Source organism: Pongo abelii, chromosome 6, assembly GCF_028885655.2.
Source record: "Pongo abelii isolate AG06213 chromosome 6, NHGRI_mPonAbe1-v2.0_pri, whole genome shotgun sequence".
Classification (NCBI taxonomy): domain Eukaryota; kingdom Metazoa; phylum Chordata; class Mammalia; order Primates; family Hominidae; genus Pongo; species Pongo abelii.
Window position 1 is genome coordinate 86,118,030 of NC_071991.2, and position 16,286 is coordinate 86,134,315.

General features: G+C 32.7%; 1 long non-coding RNA gene across 1 annotated transcript in view; it reads left to right on the top strand.

Moving 5' to 3' along the window:
* Nucleotides 1-16,286, top strand: part of LOC134761777 (uncharacterized) — a 412,845-nt gene that overhangs the window by 1,956 nt on the left and 394,603 nt on the right. The window lies entirely within an intron of this gene.

Sequence of the window (16,286 nt, forward strand, 5' to 3'; positions counted from 1 at the left end):
GCAAGTCATTCACTACAAAAATATTGAGCCACTTCTATATGCCCTGGCTGGCACTCCAGGAACAGTGGTGAAGAAGACAGATATATTTACCTGTCCTGATAGAAGTTACAGTTTGGTGAAAATGATAAATTAGTAACAAGTGCAAATAAGATTTATGCAGATTTATTTACACAAATAAAATAAATGTAAGTCGTGATGTAAATAGTAGATTTTGAGATAAACAATAAGAGAAATCTCTTCATTTTAGAGATCCACAACGTATGTTAATAAATTAAAGGCTGTGAAAATTCCTATGGTAAAAACATTTTACCTAACCTATTCCCCAAATCCCCAAATTTGTTTTGAACAAATTTGTTTGTAAGCAGTGCTTATAATAAAATAGAATAATTTTTGTGAAATGCTGCTTTGTTTTAAAACCAAAGAATTCAATAAACATGAATTTCTGTTAACATCACCTTACATTTGTCAATGTACATTAATATACATCAATAGATTTATACATATAAATATAATCTGTTTGAAATAGACTGTGTTTGCACATGTTTATACCAGCACAATTAACAATTGCAAAAAATATGGAACCAGCCTAAATGTCCATCAATCAATGAGTGGATAAAGAAAATATAATATATATACACCACAGAATACTACTCAGCCATAAAAAGGAATGAAATAATGGCATTCTCAGCAACCTGGATGGAATTGGAGATGATTATTCTAAGTGAAATAACTCAGAGTGGAAAACCAAACATCATATGTTCTCATTCATCAGCTGGAGCTAAGCTATGAGGATGCAAAGGCATCAGAATAATACAGTGGAGTCTGGAGGCTCCAGGGGGAAGTGGGGTGAGGGGTAAAATACTACATATTGAGTACAGTATACACTGCTCTGGTGATGGGTACACCAAAATCTCAGAAATTACTGCAAAAGAATTTGTTCATGTCACAAAAAGCCACCTGTTCCCCAGAAACTATTGAAATAAAAAATAAATTGTTTAAGTATGATAAAAAAAGAAATATACTGTGTTTGAACACAAAATGATACCGAAGGATTTATAAATCTATTAAAATGCTTGAATGTACATCTGTACAAAACACATATTTATAATTAACATTATTTCATAAACATATTTCCAGAGATCAACATGTTCTAAAGTCTTATAATTCTTAATGGCTATATAGTTCATATATTGGTATAGACTAGTTTTCCCTCCCTTCCTTCCTTCCTTCCTTCCTCTTTTTTTTCAGGGTCTGAATCTGTAATTCAGGCTAGAGTACAATGGCATGGTCAAGGCTCACTGCAGCCTCAACCTCCTGAGCTCAAGTGAGTCTCCTGCCTCAGCCTCCCAGAAGCTGGACTACAGGCACACGCCACCACACCCAGCTAATTATTTATTACTTGTAGAGAGGGGATCTCCCTAGGTTGCCCAGGCTGGTCTTAAATGCCTAGGCTCAAGTGATCTTCCCACATCACCCATCCCTCTCAAAGTGTGCTGGGATTACATGTGTGAGCCACTGTGTTTGGCCTAGAATAGTTTTCTTAACCCTAAATTTTAGGAAAGTACATTTTCTGATTCTTTAACTATTATAAGTAACACTGCTTTAACCTCCTTGAACAAATTACTCTTTGGAGTAATAAGCGATGGGAATGTTTTCTTGGGATAATTTTTTAGTGTGGGTTTTTTAATTAAAATAAATTTTATTTTTTCTGTTTACACAGTCTCATATTTCTTTCCATAACAATTGAAAAATCATTATAAAAATATGGGTGTACTTTTATCTTTTAGATTCAGTATCTCATTGACACTGAATTTTATTATTTGTATTTGTTTAAATTGATTAAGGAAGCTTTAAAATGTGTGTAATTTCAGTATACCAATAGGAAATAGCAAAAATACCTGGAGGAATTTGACTGGATAGCTTTGGTCATAAATCCATGAAGGGCCTCAAAGCTATTTCCCTCCCAATATAACTCTCTGCAAATTCTTCTAAACTAATTTTGTGGTAATTTAAAAAATGTATCTAAAATTAAAAGAATTCTCAGAAAAATTCAGCTATAAGCATTGGCTCTAGATCTGCAGTTGGTATAGATCAGCAAAATTGACTGACGACCAATGTTAGAAAGAGGAACCAAAATTTGAATAGGGGCTCAGTGTAAGGATAGCCTGTGTTTGGGGGATCCCTGTAGGAAGGGAAAACTTTCAAGCATTTAAAAGGAATATATCATGGAAGAGTATCAGCAAGGGCTTTGGATTTCTTCATAGCTTTGAAGTAAGCAAGAAAAAATGGAAACAGTCAATCTGACCCATGTGCTTCCAGCATTGGATGACCTGGGCTGAATTCATGGATATTGCCAGCTATAGATTTTAAAATTACAGAGTTTTTCTGATGATAATCAGATTCTCTTTAAATATAAAAATATAATCATACCGTAGTGTCACAACATGTCTTCATATTCATTTTTAAATCTTCAAACACTGGTCAAGCCCATTCCCTCACTCAAAGAGCACTCAGTTCCTTCTGTCTGTTGCTAAGGATTTAGTCTATGCATAGACCAGTGTTTACATTGTAGGTATTCTTGAGGATATTAGAGCTCTCTAGCAAACATTTAAAATGTATATTTTCAAATAAACAAATTATAAAACATTATAATCTTAACCATTTCATCAAATTTGATTCTGGATCTCATGGATGACCGACCACCTTATAACTGAGTACAACCACGCAATTTCAGAGTCCCTGTTTTTTGCATTTATCATTGCATTGGTGTTGTATTAACCTGTCAGATCTTAATGAGAGAATTCTTGCAGCTGAATAAAAAGAGAAATAACCCAATTACAAAATGGCCAAAGAATTTGAATACACATTTCTTCAAAGAAGATATGCATGGCTAATAAGCAAACAAAAAACTGCTCAACATCCTTAATCCTTAGATAAATGCAAATCAAAATCACCTGAGATACCACGCACACCTACTGAGATGGCTATAATCAGAAAGTCAGTATCACAATATCAAGTCTTGGTGAGAAAGTAGAGAAATTGGCATCCTCATACATTGCTGGTGGGAATGTAAAATGTGCAACTATTTTGGAAAACAGTTGGGCAATTTCACTCCTAGTTACATACCCAAGAGAACTGAAAACATTTTTACACAAAAACTTGCGCTCAAATATTATCACAGCATTATTATAATAGCCCAGAGGTAGAAACAACTCAAATGTCCATTAATTGATTAAAGTATAAATGAAATGTATATGATCCCATCCACAAAATGAAACATTATTCAGGTATAAAAAGGGATTCAATACTGGCATGGATTACAACATAAACCTTGAAAAATTATGCTAAGTGAAAGATGCCAGACCCAAAGACGCACATATTTTATGATTCCATTTATATTAAATATTCAGAATAGGAAAATCACTACAGAAAATAGTTTAATAATTGCCAACCTACTGGCTGGTGGGGAAGAGTGTGGGGCATTGCTATAAAGGAATGCCTAGGCTGGGTAATTTATGAAGAAAAGAGTTTTTGACTCAGTTCTACAGGCTATACGAGAAGCATGGCCATGGCACCAGCATTTGCTTCTGGTGAGGGCTTCAGGAAGCTTCCATTCATGGCAGAAGACGAAGGGGAGCAGATTTCCCATGGCAAGAAAAGGAAAGAGAGGAGGGAGGTGCCAGGCTCTTTTTAACAACCAGTTCTCATGGGATTAAGAGTGAGAACTCACTGACTCCAGTAAGAATGGCACCAAGCCATTCATGAGGGGTCCGCCCCTCCATGACCAAAACACCTCCTACTAGGCCTCACCTCCAACACTGGAGATCAAATTTTAACATGAGATTTTGAAGGCACGAATATCTAAACTCTATTAACTGCTTAGTGAGTTTGGGATTTCTTTTTGGTATGATGAAAATATTCTGGAATTAGTGATGATGGCTGCACAAGTTTGTGAATATGCTAAAAGCCACTGAACTGTACTCTTCAAAGGGATAAATTGTATAGTATGTGAATTAAATCCCAATAATAAAGAAAAATAGTAATCAGGAATTGTCTTAAGAAAAATCTTGAGAGAACAGATGTAGACTCAATTTGTAACAAGCCATTCCCTTAAAATGAAGACCAAATGACATTAATTTGTGCTGTGCCAATATATATTTAGCAGTTGACAGAAGAGAAAAACAAGTGGTGGGAGAAATTAGTCACTATCCAGCTCATTGTAATTTATGTATGTTAAAGCCAGAAGATCTACACTTAAAGTCAATACCATATTCACATTACAAGGAGCAATTTAATTTCTGTAAAATGATATCATTCTTCACATTCGCTTGTCTGTTAACTTTTCTGTGAAATCCAGCTCTGCCATTTATCAGTTTTGGGACATTGGACAAGTTGTTTAACTTCTTCCAGTCTTGGTTTCCTCATCTATTAAATGGCGATAATAATCATGTCCAACTCATTGGGTTGTGAATATTAAATAAGTTGATATATGTAAAGTGCCTAGTACTTATTACGTACTATACATGTTAGATATTATAATTTAACAATTTTGCAATTTGTTTTGGTTTTATAGTTGTGTGTAAGCTCTAATCATAAGAAATTTATAATTCATTTTATATTTGAACATATTTATGCAATTTTTAATTTAAAAGTTTTAAGTCAACGGTGTAGTCATGGGTTTTTTTCCCTTCTTTCTTTAAAATGAGTCCTATTTTATTCAAAGTTGGGAAACACTAGTCTAGAACTAACTTGGGCTTTTTTTTAAATTCCATACTCTGGTCTATACTCTCCATTACCTCACAACTCTCACATTTAAGTCATAAAAATTAATAAGGATCAGTCATACCCAATTTCAGTTGAATTGCTAGTATAATTTAGTTATAGTTGGAATACTACTTAATAAATGAAAAAGACAGCATGTTGCCATGCAAATTAATGTGGCTCAGGAGTTAGAATGTCTTCAATGACTTATTTGAACCTTTAGCAGCTTGCTTAACCATTTTGAGCCTTAGTTATATTGTCTTTAAAATGAAAGTTGTGAAATATAATTGTCTTTAAAATGAAGTGTGAAAATAATAAGTTATTGTTTTAAGCTGTCAATTTGGGGGCAATTTATTGTGCAATGACAGATAACCAAAACAAGAACCCCAAAATGTTCATTTTCATTGTTCGATCAATAATATGTATTCTGTAACTCTTACACAAACTGCTCAAAAACTTTTAAGGTACAGTTGTAAACACTTTTTTAGCACACCATTTTCTTCTTTGCTTTATTATTATATACATATATTTATATGATATTATTATATACATATATTTATATGATATTATTATATACATATATTTATATGATATTATTATATACATATATTTATATTATACCACATATTTATACATTTCTACACTATACATGTATACATTTATATTTATACATTATATTTATAATATATATTTATACATTTATATTTATGCTATATTTATACATGTATATTTATACATTTATATTTATATGTATACTATAGTATACTATACATAGTATACTATACTATATATACTATATTTATACTATATTTTTATACTATATATAGTATACTGTATAAATGTATAAATATGTAGTATACTATATATGGTATACTATATAGTATAAATATAAATACTACACAATATATAGTATAAATATAAATACTATACAATATAGAGTATAAGTATAAATACTATACAATATAGAGTATAAATATAAACGTATATATGGTATGAATATATTTATGCCATATATAGTATATATAAATTTAGAAATACATAGTATAAATATAAATGTATAAATATATAGTTACTTAAAAACACTGTGATCAATTCTGTGATCAAAGTTCTATATATATACTCTTTATATATATGTACATATATGTATATATAGTACACTATATAGAGTATATATATAGAATATATATAGTATATAGAGTATATATATAGAATATATACAGTATTCTATATATAGTATATATAGAGAATACTATATATGGTATGTATACTATATATAATATACCATACTATAGCATGTATACTAAATATACATAGTATATATAAAATATATATACTACATATTATATATACTATAGTATATAATATACTATATAATGCACTATATATAATATACTATATAATATATAGTGTATATATTATATATATACTATAGTATATGATATACTATAGTATATATAATATATATTATATGTACTATATACTATACATACTATAGTATATATATGGTATACTATATATATTATATATATACTATATAGTATATATAGTATATATACAGCATATATACTATACTATACTATATATACTATATATAATATATATTCTATAGTATATATTAATTATATATACTATATATTATATATACTATAGTATATATACAATATATAGTGTATATATAGTGTATACTATACTAGTATATTGTATATATACTATATATTGTATATACTATGTATTATATATACTATAGTTTATACTAAATATATATAATATATATACTATAGTATATACTATATATTATATATACATAGTATATACTATATATCATATATACTATGTATATCTTAAATATATATACTATATATCATATATACTATGTATATATTAAATATATACTATATATCATATATACTATGTATATATTAAATATATACTATATATCATATATACTATGTATATATTAAATATATATACTATATATCATATATACTATGTATATATTAAATATATATACTATATATCATATAGACATAGTATATATCATCTATACTATATATCATATATACATAGTATATATGATATATACTATATGTCATCTATACATAGTATAGATGATATATACTATATGTCATATATACTATAGTATATATTATATACTATATAATATATACTGTATATTATAGTATATACTCTATGTAGTATATATAGTGCTATATGTACTACATATAGTATTATATAGTACCATAATACTATATATAATAGTATATAGTATATACTATAGTTTACAGTATACATATAGTATATATTATATATATAGTATATATTACATATACTATATAATATATATACAGTATATATGGTGTATATTATATATACTATATTATATATAGTATGTAGTATATATATAGTATATACTATATAGTCTATATAGTATATAGTATATATGGTCTATAGTATATAGTATATATATAGTATATACTATATATATAGTATATACTATATAGCATATATATAGTATATACTATATAGCATATATATAGTATATACTATATAGCATATATATAGTATATATTTAGTATATACTATATAGCATATATTTAGTATATACTATATATTATATATTTAGTATATACTATATATTATATATATAGTTTATACTATATATCATATATATAGTACATACTATATATTATATATAGTATATATTATATATATAGTATATATATAGTATATAGTATATAGAGAGTATACACTATATAGTATATACTATATAGATAGTATATACTATATAGTATATACTATATAACATATAGATAGTATATAGTATATAGATAGTATGTACTATATAGTATATATGTAGTATATAGTATATAGATAGTATGTAGTATATAGTATATATGTAGTATATAGTATATATATAGTATGTAGTATATAGTGTATAGTATATATAGTATATATAGTATATAGTATATAGTATATAGTATATATAGTATATATATAGTATATAGTATATAGTATACATAGTATATATAGTGTATATATAGTATATAGTATATTTAGTATATGTAGTGTATATATAGTATATATGGTATATATGTAGTATATATAGTATATATGGTATATATGTAGTATATATAGTATATATGGTATATATGTAGTATATACTATATAGTTTATATAGTATATGTATGGTATGTAGTATATACTATATACTATATATTCTATATACTATATAGTATATACTATATACTATATATTCTATATACTAGATAGTCTATACCATATAGTATATATATAGTATATACTATATAGAATATATAGTATATACTATATATAGTATATATAGTATATACTATATATAGTATATATAGTATATACTATATAGTATATATGTAGTATATAGTATATACTATATAGTATATATGTAGTATGTAGTATATACTATATAGTATATATGTAGTATATACTGTATACTATATACTATATACTATATAGTATATATGTAGTATATGCTATATACTATATAGTATATATGTAGTATATGCTATATACTATATAGTATATATGTAGTATATGCTATATACTATATAGTATATACTATATAGTATATATATATACTATATACTACATATACTATATATGTAATATATACTATACACTACATATACTATATATGTAATATATACTATACACTTATATACTATATATATACTGTAGATACTGTATAGTATACATATAGTATATACTATATTGTATATAGTATATACTATATAGTATATATACAGTATATACTATATACTATATGTAGGTTTGTATGTAGTATATATACTATATATAGTATATAGTATATATATATAGTACATAGTATATATATACTATATACTATGTTATAATAGTATATATAATATAGTATAATATATAGTATATATATACTATATACAGTATATATACTATATAGTATAAATGTATAAATATATAGTATACTTAGTGTGTGTATTATATGTATATAGTATATATATATATTAGAGACAGGATCTCACTCTGTCACCCAGTTTGGAGTGCAGAGGTGTGCTTCAAACTCCCAAGCTTAAGCAATCCTCCCTCATCAGCCTCCGAAGTCCCCAGACACAAGCACTATTTTGTTCTTTAAAAAAAATCAGAAAGACATTATTTCATGATTTTGTACTGTTTCATCACCTTTTTGATACCCATTGTTCATACCTGATAAAATAAACCAGCTCTAAGAAACAAATATGACTTCTGTTTCTATAAACATAAATGTTTGACCTTCATGACTGTAAAGAGATCAGAGGATTAGCAATGGAGGAGATACTAAAGCAGGAGCTGACTTTAATCTCTGTTTTATTATCTTTTAAAATACATTTAACATAGTTAACTTATTTTTAAAGCAAATTTAAGTAAAATGGAAATGTCCTTTGAAATGTTGGAATTTTATGACTCTAAATAGAACTATCCCTGAAAAGAGATTACAGTTTATTTCTGAACAAATGTTACCATAATTGATCACAGTGTTTTTAAGTAACAAAATGCTTTATAGTAGCAGTTTCATACAATACACCAAACTAATTTCTATTAGGTATGTAAGTTTTAAAATTTCAAGGTCACATGGAAAAGAAAATCAGCAAAAGCAGAAATGAATGTTTGTCATATTGCTGGTATTGCTGGTAGACTACTTAAGCTTGAATAGATGACAGCATTCTCAAAGATAAAGATTTACAAATTTGACTAAATAAAATTTAAAATTCTATATATTTTTCCAAAACATAAACTGAGTGAAAATGTTTACTCTAAACTGAATGAAAGATTAATGTCTTAAATATTTCAAAATAGCTCACATAAATTCAGATGAGAAGCAACAGTTTATGCTTGCCATAAATGGGCAAGAGAATTGAGCAAACATTTTAATAAAAAAGAAATAAAACTTTAATAAAAGAGACACTGGGACAGCTACTGTGTACAGACTTTCCATAGTCTTTTTATTTTTTCCTGTTTATTGATTTTGAACAATCAACTATTTCCCTCTAAAAGTAAATCACCAAAGAATGTACCATTCAAAGGACTTCAAAATTTGCAGTGCATCTTAGTCAAGGCAAGAAGTAAGAGGTAGGTCATCAACTTAAAAGTGCCAAGAACAACATTCTCCTGTTCTTATTTTTATTGTACAGTTACATAATAAAATAATTCCCATACTTTCCAATATTTGGTATGTATGCCAGGCCTTATTATCTTAATTCCTGGGTTATTTTACAGCAGTCACTTTACCCATTTTATGAACATCATCAATGTTCTGAGGCCCTCTTTTCCAGGATTATGTCATTTAGTTTGTTATTTTAAAATAACAACTAATAACTTTTACCCTTTGTTTTTTTTTTCAAACTATTAATTTATGTTTCAAATATTTATTGAGTGTTTGTGTGCCACTCTCTAAGGGACTGGGGACACAAGAAGCAATAAGACAAAAATATCCCTGTCTTCATGAAGCTTACATTCTACTTAGAGCTGTCAATCATGTGCATAATGTTTTGCCCAAAGGCACCTGGCTGAGGAGTTGAATGGGGAGGGGGACACTGGAGGTGGATAAAATTCATCTTTTACTCTGCTCCCACCCATGCCTTTTTCTTTACACAAATGTAGCTGCTAACCAAATCCTGTGCATGGGGTGGGATGAACGTGTATGTGTGTGTGTGTATGTGTGTGTGTACGAGCAAACACGCACATACCTGAATCATTTTCTAATTTGTACCAAGATGCCAAAGATGAGGCATCAATTCTATTGAAGAAAGACAGACAATACATAAGTTGTATAAATAAAAATATAAGCATGTTTGATGATGATAAATGCTACAGGAAAAATTAAGAAAGGGAAATAAATAAGGAATATGGACAGGAATGGCCTTCAAGGTGACATTTTAGTGGGAAGTGAGAGATAAGTAGGTGAGCCACGTAGACAGCTAGGGGAAAATGTCCTAGTAGGGGTGAAATCAAGTGGAAAGACCCTGAGGCCAGACAGGAGCTGTGTCCACAGAACAGCCAGCTTGTCTAGAAAAGACTGAATGAGACCAACTAGTGGGAGATGAGGTCAGAGAGCTTGGACAGAAGGTAGGATGTGGGGATGCAGTTGGGCTGAGATTGTTTAGGGCATTGCAGGCTAAGTAAGGAATTTAACAGAATGAGATGTGAAGCCTTGGAGGATTTTAAGCAGATGTGATAGGATTTGATTTATATTTTAACAGACTAACTCTGGCTACAGTGTAGTAAATAGATTGAAGGGAGACAAGGATGGAAGCAGGGAAACTAGTTAGGGGGCTGTTGTAATAATACACATGAAAGGTAATAGTGGAATAGATGAAGGTGGTAGGAGTGGAGTTAGGGGAAATGTAGGATTCTCAAATGTATTCTAAAAGTAAAACCAACAGAACTTTGTGGTGGATTGACTGTGGGGTCTGAGAAAAGAAGAGTCAAAGATAATGGCAAGATTTTAGGCCTGATCAACAGGAGGACTTGGAGTTGCCATTCACTGAGAAGGTAGAGATTGTGTCAACAAAATTAGGATGGGAAGTAGATCAGGAATTCAGTTTGGGGAATGTTATGTTAGAGATGATAAGTGAGGAGTTGGATATTTGAGTCTGGGGTTCAGAGGAGAAGTCTGGTCTAGAGATATTAGTTGGAGTTATTGGCATATGAGATATACAAACCATGAAATCACCAATGGAGTGAGAGTAGTTAGAAAAGAGGAGAACCCCAAAGATTGAGTTTTGGAGTATTCCAGTGTTTGGTAGTGAGAGAGAGAAGGAGTAAGGATAAAGGAAACTAAAAAGATGCCACTAATGAGGTAAGAGAAAAAGCAGGACAATTGAGTGTCCTATAAGCCAAGTGAAAAAAATATTTCAAGGAAAGGGGAATAATCAGCTGTGTCAAATACTTTTTATTTTTTCCTTTTTTTAGAGACAAGTTCTTGCTATATTGCCCAGGCTAGACTTGAAATGCTGGCCTCAAGTGAACCTCCCACCTCAGCCTCCTGAGTAGCTTGGCCTTTGAGTGATCAAGTAGAATGAGAAATGAGAACAACATTTAAAATGTGCAGGCCAGGGGGCCAGTAGCTCATACCTGTAATCCCAGCACTTTGGGTGGCTGAGGCGGGAGGATCACCTGAGTCCAATAGTTTGAGGCTGCAGTGAGCTATGATTACAGCACTGCACTTTGGCCCCATCTCAAAAAAAAAAAAAAAAAAAAAAAAAAAAGGAAGATTATTGGTAACTTACCTGATAGGAATTGGTTCAGAGAATGGGAAAACAGAAACTGGAGACAGCAAGTATAGGCAACTCTTCTTAAGAGTTTTGTTGTAAGCTGAAGAAGAGAAATGGTGTGGTAGCTGAAGGAGAAGATAGAGTCCAGAAAAAAAGATATTTTAAAATGGAAAAACAATCCTATATATGTATGGTTATGGGAATGATCCAGCAGAGATTGAAAGATTGATGATTTAAAAGAGTAGGGAATTGTTTGAGCAAGGTCATTGGGTAGGCAAGAAGAGATGGTATTTAGTGGATAAATGGTGAAGCTGGCCTTGGCTAGGAGAATGAGCAGTTTATCCTCAATAGAAAAAAGGGTTATAGATGGGTCTCTCATGCAGTGAAGTGGCTAGTTGTTGTGGGGGGCATGTGGAAGTTCTCTTCTAATTGCTTCTTTTATCTCTGTGAAATAAGATGCAAAGTTGTCTGCTGGGAGTGAGGAAGAAGAAGGGAAATTTAGGGAAGAAGAAAAGGCATAAAAAAATGAAGCGAATAAAAATCAGTTAATAAGAAGGTGGAAATAGGCTGGGCATGGTGGCTCATGTTTGTAAACCCAGTGCTTTGGGTAGCCAAGATGGGGGATTATTTGAAGCCAGGAGTTTGAGACCGGCCTGGGCAACATAGCAAGGCCCCCTCGTCTCTACAAAAAATAAAAAATTAGCTGGATATGGTGGCATGCAACTGTAGTCCTAGCTGCTCAGGAGGCTGAAGCAGGAGGATTGCTTGAGCCTAGGAGTTCAAAGTTACAGTGAGCTATGATGGTGCCACTGCACTCCAGGTGGGGTGGCAGAAGAGACTCTATCTCTCTCAAAAAAGAAAAAGAAGGTGGCAATAATCCAAATGTATCAGTAATCACCAGAAATATGAATGGAATAAGCTATTCAGTTAAAAGAGAGAATTTTCAGACTAGGTTAAAACAAATACATATATATGTTATTTATAAAAGTTAAGCATAGAGCTCAAGAGCACAGAACAACTAAAAATTACAGATTCAAAAGAGATACCAGGCCAATATCAACGAAAAGAAATACAATGTAAGTATATCACTGTTGAGGTAGGTGAATAGCAGAGGAAGCTGGGGGCAAAGGGGAACTGTTGGATGTAGGCTAGCTTAAGGAGAACATGCAAGATAACAAAAGCAGAGGGCTGTGTGGTGGCTCACACCTGTAATCCCAGCATTTTGGGAGGCAGAGGTGGGTGGATCACTTGAGGTCAAGAGTTCGAGACCAGCCTGGCCAACATGGTGAAACCGAGTCTCTATTAAAAATACAAAAATTAGCTGGGCATGGTGGCACATGCCTATAGTCCCAGCTACTCCGGAGGCTGAGTTAGGAGAATCGCTTGAACCTTGGAGGTGGAGGTTGCAGTGAGCTGAGATTGCACCATTGCACTCCAGCCTGGGCGAAGAGTGAGACTCAATCTCAAAACAAAAACAAAAGCAAAACAAAAACAAAAGCAGAGCATACTAGATAAAAAGAGGTAAACAGTAAGTTGGCACAATAAGGGAAAGGCAAGAATGAGCAATTAGCCTACAAGAGATAAAGTAAGGTTAAGGTGCAATAAGGGAAAGGCAAGGATGAGCAATTGGTCGCAAAAAAATTAAGATGAGTAAGTTAGAGTAAAAAAAATATAATAAAAGGCCATGAAATGTTACAAATCAGGGCTGATACCACTTGTGGGTCAGCCCAGTCCATTGCAAATTGTACTGTGCTTAATAAATCTTTTGCTGCTTTGCTATTTGTGTGTCATGTCCAGTTCTTTGTTCAGTGAAGAACCTGGGACTTCGCAACATCAGCTGGTAACATAGTATTTTTGGTGAGCCAGCCAGGAGGTAAGCGCCAATTTGGGATTTTTATTTTTGGTTTTGCTTTCTGTTTCTTTCCTCTGATGGCACTCTTCGGGGGCACAAGATGGGCAGTTAAGAGCCACTAGGGTGCCCCCCTGCTGGAAGACTCGGGACAGGATAACCTGGTGGGGAACCGAGCAATTAGGCTTCGCCAGGCACAAGACAAATCCCTGTGCCTGTGAAGTATTTGTGTGTATGGCAAGACATAACATTTTGATTTTTGTTTTCGTAATGTTGAAACAAGAAATTAGTGTACCCCGACCCAAAGGACCAAGGCAATAGCTAAATAAGGAAAAAAACCCTGCTTCTTTTGTGAGGGACTAGATCTGGATCGTTTTAGTTTAGCAGACCTGGTGCTAAGATAAAAATCCTGGTGGAGACTCTCGGATCATTGCCTAAGTTGTGCAGCGGATCCATCCTGGTGGAGACTCTTGGATCATTGCATAAATTGTGCAGCGGATCCATGGGGAAATCACTGCATGTAGTTTATCTGGTCAGAGGGCATTCTCTTCCCTTATCAAGAGGCCAATCTTTAACAAATTCAAGCTAGGGAGTCTGCAATTCCTTGCCCTTCAAACTACAGTTACCACAACAGTTAAGGAAACCATTTGGGAAAAAAACTATTTTGGCCAGCTACAGGGATGCCAAAAGCTAAGGGCTGCACCTGGGGACTAAAGGGAAACTTAATCATAGGTCACCAAATATGGTGGAATCCTTCTTCAAGTGGTGCTGATGCCCATCTAAGGCCAGAGACATGTGGCATGTCATGAAGAGGCCCAAGCAGGGGATGCCCTCTTGGCCCTCAACCCCAGCATAGGCCCTTCCATGGGGGACGCCCCAGTGTGTGGCCCTAGGCCAGAATGCTCTAAATTTCAAGTTTTGCTTGTTCTCTACAGACAGAAGACAAGAAACTCAGTTTCAATCTCACCCGACTTCCCCCTTGGCTGCATCCTCAGTCACTGGGGGACTGTTCAATCCCAACAGATATCCCCAGAGCGTGTGCAAGCCATATGTGGATTAGACCCACCCCACACCAAACAAATTTGTTATTTTCTGGGGATGTTTGGATTTTGCAGAATATGAATTCCCAATTTTGGATTTATAGCAAAGCTCCTTTATGAAGTCATGTGGGGGCCAGAGAATGAGCCAATTGAATGCACACCAAAAATAAGGGAGGCCTTCACTAAGTTAAAACAAAGCTGTCAGTAAGGCTCCTGCACTAGGCACCCCAGACCTCACTAAGCCTTTTTCTTTACATGTAGCTAAAAGGAAAAGTATGCTTTGGGAGGCCAAGGCAGGTGGATCACGAGGTCAGGAGATTGAGACCATCCTGGCTAACATGGTGAAACCCCGTCTCTACTAAAAATACAAAAAATTAGCCGGGCGCCTGTAGTGAACGCCTGTAGTCCCAGCTACTGGAGAGGCTGAGGCAGGAGAATGGTGTGAACCCAGGAGGCAGAGCTTGCAGTGAGCTGAGATGGTGCCACTGCACTCTAGCCTGGGTGACAGAGCGAGACTCTGTCTCAAAAAAAAAAAAAAAAAAAAAAGGAAAAGTATAGTGGTGGGTTTTCTAATCCCCAAATTAAGATTAGAATCTCGACCAATTGGTTACTTTTCAAAGAAATTGGACAGGGGGATTGTCCTTGGGATGTCCAAGCTCCTTGTGGGCAATAGCAGTCACTGCTATTTTAGTAGAGGAAGCCACTATGATTACTCTGGGTCAACCACTGGAAGTACTAACCCCATGCCAGCTTAAATCAATCTTGGAGGCAAAAGAACACATTTGGATGACAGGAGAAAAGTTAACCAAATATTAGGCTATGTTTTTAAAATAATCCAGAAGTTATCCTTAAAACTTGTACACCCTGAATCCAGCTTCACTACTGCCCACAGGCCCAGTGATCATTCCTGCAAGCAGATATTTGTACACACATATGTGAGCTGGCCTGATCTCAAAGATCAGCCTCTCCCAGACCCTGAAGATGGCTGGTTCACAGATGGCAGTAATTTTGTGTCAAATGGAGAATGCTAGGCTGGGTATGCAATAGTAAATTACAACACCATATTGAGGCCCAGCTGCTGTCTCCAGGCACATCAGCATAAAAAGCTGAGACCATTGCTCTTACTTGGACTCTAATACTAGAAAAATAGAAAAAGCTCAACATTTTTTCAGTTTCCAAATATACATTCCTTGTGGTTCATGTTCATGCCACAATCTGGAAAGAAAACGAATTACTAACCAGCAGGCATTCCCCCATAAAACATGGGGCTGAAATTCTTCAATTATTAGAAGCATATATCTACCAAAGGCTATAGCTATAATTTATTGTAGGGGGCATGAGAAACACTTAGCCCATAGTGCTGGAAAACAG